Raw genomic sequence first — 13,583 nt, 5'->3', positions numbered from 1 at the left:
ATATTGGGGAAGGGATGAGATTTTATATTTCTTCATAAGCATTAATCTTATTTTGTCAATTAGGAACATTCAGCACCCACCCGCTATCAAGGCAGCTGCCTATCATGTCATGCCCTACCTGCACAGGTGTGCTGGCTACTCAAATGATCCAATTAAGGAGGCCATTTAGTCAGCAGCAGCAGAAGTCCTGTGCCTGGACGCTCCAACAGCGGCCAGACACAAGCAGAAGCAGCAGAAGCAGCAGCAGCAGCACCACCTTTTGTTTTTTGGCTGCAGCAGCAAGGCCCACAGGGCTGGCTAGCTGGCTAGCCAGCAAGCAGCAATGAAAGTAGGAATCTTTCTTTTTAACCCTGTAAGGGGGTGGTGCACTGTACCCGAAGATACTGCCATATCGGGTCAATGCATAGGGCGACGGAAGCAAGCTTCGAAATCGGCCCCCGTTCTCAAAAATCCATTTAATATATGGTCCCCAGATAGGGGACGTATCAGATATTAAACTGATAAGAACAGATACTACACTTGATCTTAGCCAAAAGGCCGAGAAGCGACAACCGTGAAAGGGGCGGGCCCAACAAGGTCCCCTTCATGGGCACTATCACTGCTTGCTGTCAGGGAGGCTGCCAGACAATTTTCCATGCACACTCTGGGCTGGGGGGCAGTCAACCACCAGTACACACAGCAGAACCTAAACCCATACCATTATTGCTAAGCAGCAAGACAGGGGCCCATTGCACTCCCACGGGGCCTTTTTAAATGCAATCCATAACCCGGATTTGCCAGGAACCCTTCTTACTCCTCCTACTTGCATGTGACACTGGGCTTAGGATCTGCATAGGAAACACACACACAAGCACACACCTACCTTTGTTGCCTGCAGATGCCTCCTTGGCTGTCCCCAAACGGTATCAAACCAACACCCACGGGAAGCTGTAAGCATAGAGGACATGCCTGCACCCCATTGGACTTACCTGTGTGGGTTAAATCCGGGTTATTTGACAACCTATGGCGGTGATGGTTCTGCTCAGGCAGAGCAGTGCTGATGCTCCTCATAAAGCTGTCGCTGCTGTGAAGGTTCTAGGTGACATCACAAATCCCTATGGTTACATACACGACAAAGCTGGGTTGTTGTTGTTTACACTCTGCAAGGCCTGTGGAAGTGAGTGACATCATAGCACTGTAGTTCTGAGGGTTCTAGATGGATGCAACAATCTCCTGTTGCTTCTATGAAGGCCATAATAGACGACATCACCAAACAGCTCCATAGTCACATACACAGCAAAGGAGAGATGTTGTTTACACCTAGTGATGTCAGTGGTATTGAGTGACATCACAGCACAGTGCTAAGGCTCCTGGGCCTGGACACAGCAGCGGCTGCAATATCTCAACGGAGAATACGTTTATATATATGTGTGTGTGTGCGCGTATATATATATATATATATATATATATATATATATATATATATATATATTTCTCCGCCGAAATCACTTTTAAACCCATTTCCACCTTTTTTTCCCTTCTCTTCCTCTTACTTTTTTTTCACGTTTTTTTTACGTTTTTCTCCTTTTCGCCTCTTTTCTGGGCGTATTATTCTTCTTTTTCTTCTTTTTTTTCGTCTAATGCATACCCCATCAGTGCAGCAATGCTTATTCAATACCGCCAGCAGATGGAGACACTGGGGGATAATTTTCTAAGGATTTATACTGATTTTTCCTGTCTGAATTTGTCGCACAGAAAGTTGCAGGCCAAATATGTGTGACATTTCTGCGACTTTAGCTTCTAGAGCATTTTTACAACATTATACATAGGTGCTGAATACATAAAAAGCGACTGTTCAGCGACAGACAAGTCGCATCGGCTGAAAGTAGGCCAGAATGTCAGTCCATGTTGGAGCAGGTTTAGATACAGTCTAAAGTATAGATCTCAAAGTCTGTGCACAGAATTTAGCAAGGGCCTCGCACCTTCTGATGCATCAGGTAGGTGCACAATAGCATAGCCTAACCCTCTGTACTTTGGTCTATATTGATGCGGGACATAGACAGCCAGCTGATGACCAATCCATTAGTGCAATGGATGGCTGGAAGCATTTGTCTTTGCCTTTGCAATACCACAGAAGCAATGCATGGTCAATGTACAGCAATGACACACCTATGTGAACAGCCAGGAGACCCCCCCCCCCCCCCCCCCCCATGTTATGTTACATAGTTACATAGTTAGTACGGTCGAAAAAAGACATATGTCCATCAAGTTCAACCAGGGAATTAAGGGGTAGGGGTGTGGCGCGATATTGGGGAAGGGATGAGATTTTATATTTCTTCATAAGCATTAATCTTATTTTGTCAATTAGGAACATTCAGCACCCACCCGCTATCAAGGCAGCTGCCTATCATGTCATGCCCTACCTGCACAGGTGTGCTGGCTACTCAAATGATCCAATTAAGGAGGCCATTTAGTCAGCAGCAGCAGAAGTCCTGTGCCTGGACGCTCCAACAGCGGCCAGACACAAGCAGAAGCAGCAGAAGCAGCAGCAGCAGCACCACCTTTTGTTTTTTGGCTGCAGCAGCAAGGCCCACAGGGCTGGCTAGCTGGCTAGCCAGCAAGCAGGTAGCAATGAAAGTAGGAATCTTTCTTTTTAACCCTGTAAGGGGGTGGTGCACTGTACCCGAAGATACTGCCATATCGGGTCAATGCATAGGGCGACGGAAGCAAGCTTCGAAATCGGCCCCCGTTCTCAAAAATCCATTTAATATATGGTCCCCAGATAGGGGACGTATCAGATATTAAACTGATAAGAACAGATACTACACTTGATCTTAGCCAAAAGGCCGAGAAGCGATAACCGTGAAAGGGGCGGGCCCAACAAGGTCCCCTTCATGGGCACTATCACTGCTTGCTGTCAGGGAGGCTGCCAGACAATTTTCCATGCACACTCTGGGCTGGGGGGCAGTCAACCACCAGTACACACAGCAGAACCTAAACCCATACCATTATTGCTAAGCAGCAAGACAGGGGCCCATTGCACTCCCACGGGGCCTTTTTAAATGCAATCCATAACCCGGATTTGCCAGGAACCCTTCTTACTCCTCCTACTTGCATGTGACACTGGGCTTAGGATCTGCATAGGAAACACACACACAAGCACACACCTACCTTTGTTGCCTGCAGATGCCTCCTTGGCTGTCCCCAAACGGTATCAAACCAACACCCACGGGAAGCTGTAAGCATAGAGGACATGCCTGCACCCCATTGGACTTACCTGTGTGGGTTAAATCCGGGTTATTTGACAACCTATGGCGGTGATGGTTCTGCTCAGGCAGAGCAGTGCTGATGCTCCTCATAAAGCTGTCGCTGCTGTGAAGGTTCTAGGTGACATCACAAATCCCTATGGTTACATACACAACAAAGCTGGGTTGTTGTTGTTTACACTCTGCAAGGCCTGTGGAAGTGAGTGACATCATAGCACTGTAGTTCTGAGGGTTCTAGATGGATGCAACAATCTCCTGTTGCTTCTATGAAGGCCATAATAGACGACATCACCAAACAGCTCCATAGTCACATACACAGCAAAGGAGAGATGTTGTTTACACCTAGTGATGTCAGTGGTATTGAGTGACATCACAGCACAGTGCTAAGGCTCCTGGGCCTGGACACAGCAGCGGCTGCAATATCTCAACGGAGAATACGTTTATATATATGTGTGTGTGTGCGCGTATATATATATATATATATATATATATATATATATATATATATATATTTCTCCGCCGAAATCACTTTTAAACCCATTTCCACCTTTTTTTCCCTTCTCTTCCTCTTACTTTTTTTTCACGTTTTTTTACGTTTTTCTCCTTTTCGCCTCTTTTCTGGGCGTATTATTCTTCTTTTTCTTCTTTTTTTTCGTCTAATGCATACCCCATCAGTGCAGCAATGCTTATTCAATACCGCCAGCAGATGGAGACACTGGGGGATAATTTTCTAAGGATTTATACTGATTTTTCCTGTCTGAATTTGTCGCACAGAAAGTTGCAGGCCAAATATGTGTGACATTTCTGCGACTTTAGCTTCTAGAGCATTTTTACAACATTATACATAGGTGCTGAATACATAAAAAGCGACTGTTCAGCGACAGACAAGTCGCATCGGCTGAAAGTAGGCCAGAATGTCAGTCCATGTTGGAGCAGGTTTAGATACAGTCTAAAGCATAGATCTCAAAGTCTGTGCACAGAATTTAGCAAGGGCCTCGCACCTTCTGATGCATCAGGTAGGTGCACAATAGCATAGCCTAACCCTCTGTACTTTGGTCTATATTGATGCGGGACATAGACAGCCAGCTGATGACCAATCCATTAGTGCAATGGATGGCTGGAAGCATTTGTCTTTGCCTTTGCAACACCACAGAAGCAATGCATGGTCAATGTACAGCAATGACACACCTGTGTGAACAGCCAGGAGACCCCCCCCCCCCCCCATGTTATGTTACATAGTTACATAGTTAGTACGGTCGAAAAAAGACATATGTCCATCAAGTTCAACCAGGGAATTAAGGGGTAGGGGTGTGGCGCGATATTGGGGAAGGGATGAGATTTTATATTTCTTCATAAGCATTAATCTTATTTTGTCAATTAGGAACATTCAGCACCCACCCGCTATCAAGGCAGCTGCCTATCATGTCATGCCCTACCTGCACAGGTGTGCTGGCTACTCAAATGATCCAATTAAGGAGGCCATTTAGTCAGCAGCAGCAGAAGTCCTGTGCCTGGACGCTCCAACAGCGGCCAGACACAAGCAGAAGCAGCAGAAGCAGCAGCAGCAGCACCACCTTTTGTTTTTTTGGCTGCAGCAGCAAGGCCCACAGGGCTGGCTAGCTGGCTAGCCAGCAAGCAGGTAGCAATGAAAGTAGGAATCTTTCTTTTTAACCCTGTAAGGGGGTGGTGCACTGTACCCGAAGATACTGCCATATCGGGTCAATGCATAGGGCGACGGAAGCAAGCTTCGAAATCGGCCCCCGTTCTCAAAAATCCATTTAATATATGGTCCCCAGATAGGGGACGTATCAGATATTAAACTGATAAGAACAGATACTACACTTGATCTTAGCCAAAAGGCCGAGAAGCGATAACCGTGAAAGGGGCGGGCCCAACAAGGTCCCCTTCATGGGCACTATCACTGCTTGCTGTCAGGGAGGCTGCCAGACAATTTTCCATGCACACTCTGGGCTGGGGGGCAGTCAACCACCAGTACACACAGCAGAACCTAAACCCATACCATTATTGCTAAGCAGCAAGACAGGGGCCCATTGCACTCCCACGGGGCCTTTTTAAATGCAATCCATAACCCGGATTTGCCAGGAACCCTTCTTACTCCTCCTACTTGCATGTGACACTGGGCTTAGGATCTGCATAGGAAACACACACACAAGCACACACCTACCTTTGTTGCCTGCAGATGCCTCCTTGGCTGTCCCCAAACGGTATCAAACCAACACCCACGGGAAGCTGTAAGCATAGAGGACATGCCTGCACCCCATTGGACTTACCTGTGTGGGTTAAATCCGGGTTATTTGACAACCTATGGCGGTGATGGTTCTGCTCAGGCAGAGCAGTGCTGATGCTCCTCATAAAGCTGTCGCTGCTGTGAAGGTTCTAGGTGACATCACAAATCCCTATGGTTACATACACAACAAAGCTGGGTTGTTGTTGTTTACACTCTGCAAGGCCTGTGGAAGTGAGTGACATCATAGCACTGTAGTTCTGAGGGTTCTAGATGGATGCAACAATCTCCTGTTGCTTCTATGAAGGCCATAATAGACGACATCACCAAACAGCTCCATAGTCACATACACAGCAAAGGAGAGATGTTGTTTACACCTAGTGATGTCAGTGGTATTGAGTGACATCACAGCACAGTGCTAAGGCTCCTGGGCCTGGACACAGCAGCGGCTGCAATATCTCAACGGAGAATACGTTTATATATATGTGTGTGTGTGCGCGTATATATATATATATATATATATATATATATATATATATTTCTCCGCCGAAATCACTTTTAAACCCATTTCCACCTTTTTTTCCCTTCTCTTCCTCTTACTTTTTTTTCACGTTTTTTTACGTTTTTCTCCTTTTCGCCTCTTTTCTGGGTGTATTATTCTTCTTTTTCTTCTTTTTTTTCGTCTAATGCATACCCCATCAGTGCAGCAATGCTTATTCAATACCGCCAGCAGATGGAGACACTGGGGGATAATTTTCTAAGGATTTATACTGATTTTTCCTGTCTGAATTTGTCGCACAGAAAGTTGCAGGCCAAATATGTGTGACATTTCTGCGACTTTAGCTTCTAGAGCATTTTTACAACATTATACATAGGTGCTGAATACATAAAAAGCGACTGTTCAGCGACAGACAAGTCGCATCGGCTGAAAGTAGGCCAGAATGTCAGTCCATGTTGGAGCAGGTTTAGATACAGTCTAAAGTATAGATCTCAAAGTCTGTGCACAGAATTTAGCAAGGGCCTCGCACCTTCTGATGCATCAGGTAGGTGCACAATAGCATAGCCTAACCCTCTGTACTTTGGTCTATATTGATGCGGGACATAGACAGCCAGCTGATGACCAATCCATTAGTGCAATGGATGGCTGGAAGCATTTGTCTTTGCCTTTGCAATACCACAGAAGCAATGCATGGTCAATGTACAGCAATGACACACCTGTGTGAACAGCCAGGAGACCCCCCCCCCCCCCCCCCCATGTTATGTTACATAGTTACATAGTTAGTACGGTCGAAAAAAGACATATGTCCATCAAGTTCAACCAGGGAATTAAGGGGTAGGGGTGTGGCGCGATATTGGGGAAGGGATGAGATTTTATATTTCTTCATAAGCATTAATCTTATTTTGTCAATTAGGAACATTCAGCACCCACCCGCTATCAAGGCAGCTGCCTATCATGTCATGCCCTACCTGCACAGGTGTGCTGGCTACTCAAATGATCCAATTAAGGAGGCCATTTAGTCAGCAGCAGCAGAAGTCCTGTGCCTGGACGCTCCAACAGCGGCCAGACACAAGCAGAAGCAGCAGAAGCAGCAGCAGCAGCACCACCTTTTGTTTTTTGGCTGCAGCAGCAAGGCCCACAGGGCTGGCTAGCTGGCTAGCCAGCAAGCAGGTAGCAATGAAAGTAGGAATCTTTCTTTTTAACCCTGTAAGGGGGTGGTGCACTGTACCCGAAGATACTGCCATATCGGGTCAATGCATAGGGCGACGGAAGCAAGCTTCGAAATCGGCCCCCGTTCTCAAAAATCCATTTAATATATGGTCCCCAGATAGGGGACGTATCAGATATTAAACTGATAAGAACAGATACTACACTTGATCTTAGCCAAAAGGCCGAGAAGCGATAACCGTGAAAGGGGCGGGCCCAACAAGGTCCCCTTCATGGGCACTATCACTGCTTGCTGTCAGGGAGGCTGCCAGACAATTTTCCATGCACACTCTGGGCTGGGGGGCAGTCAACCACCAGTACACACAGCAGAACCTAAACCCATACCATTATTGCTAAGCAGCAAGACAGGGGCCCATTGCACTCCCACGGGGCCTTTTTAAATGCAATCCATAACCCGGATTTGCCAGGAACCCTTCTTACTCCTCCTACTTGCATGTGACACTGGGCTTAGGATCTGCATAGGAAACACACACACAAGCACACACCTACCTTTGTTGCCTGCAGATGCCTCCTTGGCTGTCCCCAAACGGTATCAAACCAACACCCACGGGAAGCTGTAAGCATAGAGGACATGCCTGCACCCCATTGGACTTACCTGTGTGGGTTAAATCCGGGTTATTTGACAACCTATGGCGGTGATGGTTCTGCTCAGGCAGAGCAGTGCTGATGCTCCTCATAAAGCTGTCGCTGCTGTGAAGGTTCTAGGTGACATCACAAATCCCTATGGTTACATACACAACAAAGCTGGGTTGTTGTTGTTTACACTCTGCAAGGCCTGTGGAAGTGAGTGACATCATAGCACTGTAGTTCTGAGGGTTCTAGATGGATGCAACAATCTCCTGTTGCTTCTATGAAGGCCATAATAGACGACATCACCAAACAGCTCCATAGTCACATACACAGCAAAGGAGAGATGTTGTTTACACCTAGTGATGTCAGTGGTATTGAGTGACATCACAGCACAGTGCTAAGGCTCCTGGGCCTGGACACAGCAGCGGCTGCAATATCTCAACGGAGAATACGTTTATATATATGTGTGTGTGTGCGCGTATATATATATATATATATATATATATATATATATATATATATATATTTCTCCGCCGAAATCACTTTTAAACCCATTTCCACCTTTTTTTCCCTTCTCTTCCTCTTACTTTTTTTTCACGTTTTTTTACGTTTTTCTCCTTTTCGCCTCTTTTCTGGGTGTATTATTCTTCTTTTTCTTCTTTTTTTTCGTCTAATGCATACCCCATCAGTGCAGCAATGCTTATTCAATACCGCCAGCAGATGGAGACACTGGGGGATAATTTTCTAAGGATTTATACTGATTTTTCCTGTCTGAATTTGTCGCACAGAAAGTTGCAGGCCAAATATGTGTGACATTTCTGCGACTTTAGCTTCTAGAGCATTTTTACAACATTATACATAGGTGCTGAATACATAAAAAGCGACTGTTCAGCGACAGACAAGTCGCATCGGCTGAAAGTAGGCCAGAATGTCAGTCCATGTTGGAGCAGGTTTAGATACAGTCTAAAGTATAGATCTCAAAGTCTGTGCACAGAATTTAGCAAGGGCCTCGCACCTTCTGATGCATCAGGTAGGTGCACAATAGCATAGCCTAACCCTCTGTACTTTGGTCTATATTGATGCGGGACATAGACAGCCAGCTGATGACCAATCCATTAGTGCAATGGATGGCTGGAAGCATTTGTCTTTGCCTTTGCAATACCACAGAAGCAATGCATGGTCAATGTACAGCAATGACACACCTGTGTGAACAGCCAGGAGACCCCCCCCCCCCCCCCCCATGTTATGTTACATAGTTACATAGTTAGTACGGTCGAAAAAAGACATATGTCCATCAAGTTCAACCAGGGAATTAAGGGGTAGGGGTGTGGCGCGATATTGGGGAAGGGATGAGATTTTATATTTCTTCATAAGCATTAATCTTATTTTGTCAATTAGGAACATTCAGCACCCACCCGCTATCAAGGCAGCTGCCTATCATGTCATGCCCTACCTGCACAGGTGTGCTGGCTACTCAAATGATCCAATTAAGGAGGCCATTTAGTCAGCAGCAGCAGAAGTCCTGTGCCTGGACGCTCCAACAGCGGCCAGACACAAGCAGAAGCAGCAGAAGCAGCAGCAGCAGCAGCACCACCTTTTGTTTTTTGGCTGCAGCAGCAAGGCCCACAGGGCTGGCTAGCTGGCTAGCCAGCAAGCAGGTAGCAATGAAAGTAGGAATCTTTCTTTTTAACCCTGTAAGGGGGTGGTGCACTGTACCCGAAGATACTGCCATATCGGGTCAATGCATAGGGCGACGGAAGCAAGCTTCGAAATCGGCCCCCGTTCTCAAAAATCCATTTAATATATGGTCCCCAGATAGGGGACGTATCAGATATTAAACTGATAAGAACAGATACTACACTTGATCTTAGCCAAAAGGCCGAGAAGCGATAACCGTGAAAGGGGCGGGCCCAACAAGGTCCCCTTCATGGGCACTATCACTGCTTGCTGTCAGGGAGGCTGCCAGACAATTTTCCATGCACACTCTGGGCTGGGGGGCAGTCAACCACCAGTACACACAGCAGAACCTAAACCCATACCATTATTGCTAAGCAGCAAGACAGGGGCCCATTGCACTCCCACGGGGCCTTTTTAAATGCAATCCATAACCCGGATTTGCCAGGAACCCTTCTTACTCCTCCTACTTGCATGTGACACTGGGCTTAGGATCTGCATAGGAAACACACACACAAGCACACACCTACCTTTGTTGCCTGCAGATGCCTCCTTGGCTGTCCCCAAACGGTATCAAACCAACACCCACGGGAAGCTGTAAGCATAGAGGACATGCCTGCACCCCATTGGACTTACCTGTGTGGGTTAAATCCGGGTTATTTGACAACCTATGGCGGTGATGGTTCTGCTCAGGCAGAGCAGTGCTGATGCTCCTCATAAAGCTGTCGCTGCTGTGAAGGTTCTAGGTGACATCACAAATCCCTATGGTTACATACACAACAAAGCTGGGTTGTTGTTGTTTACACTCTGCAAGGCCTGTGGAAGTGAGTGACATCATAGCACTGTAGTTCTGAGGGTTCTAGATGGATGCAACAATCTCCTGTTGCTTCTATGAAGGCCATAATAGACGACATCACCAAACAGCTCCATAGTCACATACACAGCAAAGGAGAGATGTTGTTTACACCTAGTGATGTCAGTGGTATTGAGTGACATCACAGCACAGTGCTAAGGCTCCTGGGCCTGGACACAGCAGCGGCTGCAATATCTCAACGGAGAATACGTTTATATATATGTGTGTGTGTGCGCGTATATATATATATATATATATATATATATATATATATATATATATATTTCTCCGCCGAAATCACTTTTAAACCCATTTCCACCTTTTTTTCCCTTCTCTTCCTCTTACTTTTTTTTCACGTTTTTTTACGTTTTTCTCCTTTTCGCCTCTTTTCTGGGTGTATTATTCTTCTTTTTCTTCTTTTTTTTCGTCTAATGCATACCCCATCAGTGCAGCAATGCTTATTCAATACCGCCAGCAGATGGAGACACTGGGGGATAATTTTCTAAGGATTTATACTGATTTTTCCTGTCTGAATTTGTCGCACAGAAAGTTGCAGGCCAAATATGTGTGACATTTCTGCGACTTTAGCTTCTAGAGCATTTTTACAACATTATACATAGGTGCTGAATACATAAAAAGCGACTGTTCAGCGACAGACAAGTCGCATCGGCTGAAAGTAGGCCAGAATGTCAGTCCATGTTGGAGCAGGTTTAGATACAGTCTAAAGTATAGATCTCAAAGTCTGTGCACAGAATTTAGCAAGGGCCTCGCACCTTCTGATGCATCAGGTAGGTGCACAATAGCATAGCCTAACCCTCTGTACTTTGGTCTATATTGATGCGGGACATAGACAGCCAGCTGATGACCAATCCATTAGTGCAATGGATGGCTGGAAGCATTTGTCTTTGCCTTTGCAATACCACAGAAGCAATGCATGGTCAATGTACAGCAATGACACACCTGTGTGAACAGCCAGGAGACCCCCCCCCCCCCCCCCCATGTTATGTTACATAGTTACATAGTTAGTACGGTCGAAAAAAGACATATGTCCATCAAGTTCAACCAGGGAATTAAGGGGTAGGGGTGTGGCGCGATATTGGGGAAGGGATGAGATTTTATATTTCTTCATAAGCATTAATCTTATTTTGTCAATTAGGAACATTCAGCACCCACCCGCTATCAAGGCAGCTGCCTATCATGTCATGCCCTACCTGCACAGGTGTGCTGGCTACTCAAATGATCCAATTAAGGAGGCCATTTAGTCAGCAGCAGCAGAAGTCCTGTGCCTGGACGCTCCAACAGCGGCCAGACACAAGCAGAAGCAGCAGAAGCAGCAGCAGCAGCAGCACCACCTTTTGTTTTTTGGCTGCAGCAGCAAGGCCCACAGGGCTGGCTAGCTGGCTAGCCAGCAAGCAGGTAGCAATGAAAGTAGGAATCTTTCTTTTTAACCCTGTAAGGGGGTGGTGCACTGTACCCGAAGATACTGCCATATCGGGTCAATGCATAGGGCGACGGAAGCAAGCTTCGAAATCGGCCCCCGTTCTCAAAAATCCATTTAATATATGGTCCCCAGATAGGGGACGTATCAGATATTAAACTGATAAGAACAGATACTACACTTGATCTTAGCCAAAAGGCCGAGAAGCGATAACCGTGAAAGGGGCGGGCCCAACAAGGTCCCCTTCATGGGCACTATCACTGCTTGCTGTCAGGGAGGCTGCCAGACAATTTTCCATGCACACTCTGGGCTGGGGGGCAGTCAACCACCAGTACACACAGCAGAACCTAAACCCATACCATTATTGCTAAGCAGCAAGACAGGGGCCCATTGCACTCCCACGGGGCCTTTTTAAATGCAATCCATAACCCGGATTTGCCAGGAACCCTTCTTACTCCTCCTACTTGCATGTGACACTGGGCTTAGGATCTGCATAGGAAACACACACACAAGCACACACCTACCTTTGTTGCCTGCAGATGCCTCCTTGGCTGTCCCCAAACGGTATCAAACCAACACCCACGGGAAGCTGTAAGCATAGAGGACATGCCTGCACCCCATTGGACTTACCTGTGTGGGTTAAATCCGGGTTATTTGACAACCTATGGCGGTGATGGTTCTGCTCAGGCAGAGCAGTGCTGATGCTCCTCATAAAGCTGTCGCTGCTGTGAAGGTTCTAGGTGACATCACAAATCCCTATGGTTACATACACAACAAAGCTGGGTTGTTGTTGTTTACACTCTGCAAGGCCTGTGGAAGTGAGTGACATCATAGCACTGTAGTTCTGAGGGTTCTAGATGGATGCAACAATCTCCTGTTGCTTCTATGAAGGCCATAATAGACGACATCACCAAACAGCTCCATAGTCACATACACAGCAAAGGAGAGATGTTGTTTACACCTAGTGATGTCAGTGGTATTGAGTGACATCACAGCACAGTGCTAAGGCTCCTGGGCCTGGACACAGCAGCGGCTGCAATATCTCAACGGAGAATACGTTTATATATATGTGTGTGTGTGCGCGTATATATATATTTCTCCGCCAAAATCACTTTTAAACCCATTTCCACCTTTTTTTCCCTTCTCTTCCTCTTACTTTTTTTTCACGTTTTTTTACGTTTTTCTCCTTTTCGCCTCTTTTCTGGGCGTATTATTCTTCTTTTTCTTCTTTTTTTTCGTCTAATGCATACCCCATCAGTGCAGCAATGCTTATTCAATACCGCCAGCAGATGGAGACACTGGGGGATAATTTTCTAAGGATTTATACTGATTTTTCCTGTCTGAATTTGTCGCACAGAAAGTTGCAGGCCAAATATGTGTGACATTTCTGCGACTTTAGCTTCTAGAGCATTTTTACAACATTATACATAGGTGCTGAATACATAAAAAGCGACTGTTCAGCGACAGACAAGTCGCATCGGCTGAAAGTAGGCCAGAATGTCAGTCCATGTTGGAGCAGGTTTAGATACAGTCTAAAGTATAGATCTCAAAGTCTGTGCACAGAATTTAGCAAGGGCCTCGCACCTTCTGATGCATCAGGTAGGTGCACAATAGCATAGCCTAACCCTCTGTACTTTGGTCTATATTGATGCGGGACATAGACAGCCAGCTGATGACCAATCCATTAGTGCAATGGATGGCTGGAAGCATTTGTCTTTGCCTTTGCAATACCACAGAAGCAATGCATGGTCAATGTACAGCAATGACACACCTGTGTGAACAGCCAGGAGACCCCCCCCCCCCCCCCATGTTATGTTACATAGTTACATAGT

The 13,583-nt window shown here is 46.2% G+C and overlaps 6 non-coding genes across 6 annotated transcripts; all 6 read right to left on the bottom strand.

Moving 5' to 3' along the window:
* Positions 1-358: 358 nt before the first annotated feature.
* On the bottom strand, positions 359-549 carry LOC130314296 (U2 spliceosomal RNA). Its single transcript, XR_008862022.1, has one exon. It is a non-coding gene; the product is annotated as a U2 spliceosomal RNA (small nuclear RNA).
* Positions 550-2,646: 2,097 nt separating this feature from the next.
* Positions 2,647-2,837, bottom strand: LOC130314268 (U2 spliceosomal RNA). The gene has a single exon (XR_008861997.1). It is a non-coding gene; the product is annotated as a U2 spliceosomal RNA (small nuclear RNA).
* Positions 2,838-4,926: 2,089 nt separating this feature from the next.
* LOC130314266 (U2 spliceosomal RNA) lies at positions 4,927-5,117 on the bottom strand. The gene has a single exon (XR_008861995.1). It is a non-coding gene; the product is annotated as a U2 spliceosomal RNA (small nuclear RNA).
* Positions 5,118-7,201: 2,084 nt separating this feature from the next.
* Positions 7,202-7,392, bottom strand: LOC130314265 (U2 spliceosomal RNA). The gene has a single exon (XR_008861994.1). It is a non-coding gene; the product is annotated as a U2 spliceosomal RNA (small nuclear RNA).
* Positions 7,393-9,486: 2,094 nt separating this feature from the next.
* On the bottom strand, positions 9,487-9,677 carry LOC130314264 (U2 spliceosomal RNA). The gene has a single exon (XR_008861993.1). It is a non-coding gene; the product is annotated as a U2 spliceosomal RNA (small nuclear RNA).
* A 2,094-nt stretch (positions 9,678-11,771) lies between these two features.
* Positions 11,772-11,962, bottom strand: LOC130314263 (U2 spliceosomal RNA). The gene has a single exon (XR_008861992.1). It is a non-coding gene; the product is annotated as a U2 spliceosomal RNA (small nuclear RNA).
* Positions 11,963-13,583: the final 1,621 nt, after the last annotated feature.

The sequence above is a fragment of the Hyla sarda genome, unplaced genomic scaffold (assembly GCF_029499605.1).
Source record: "Hyla sarda isolate aHylSar1 unplaced genomic scaffold, aHylSar1.hap1 scaffold_181, whole genome shotgun sequence".
NCBI classification, from domain to species: Eukaryota; Metazoa; Chordata; class Amphibia; order Anura; family Hylidae; genus Hyla; species Hyla sarda.
The sequence above is the reverse complement of the archived record's forward strand: the minus strand, read 5'-3'. Positions and strand labels throughout refer to the sequence as shown.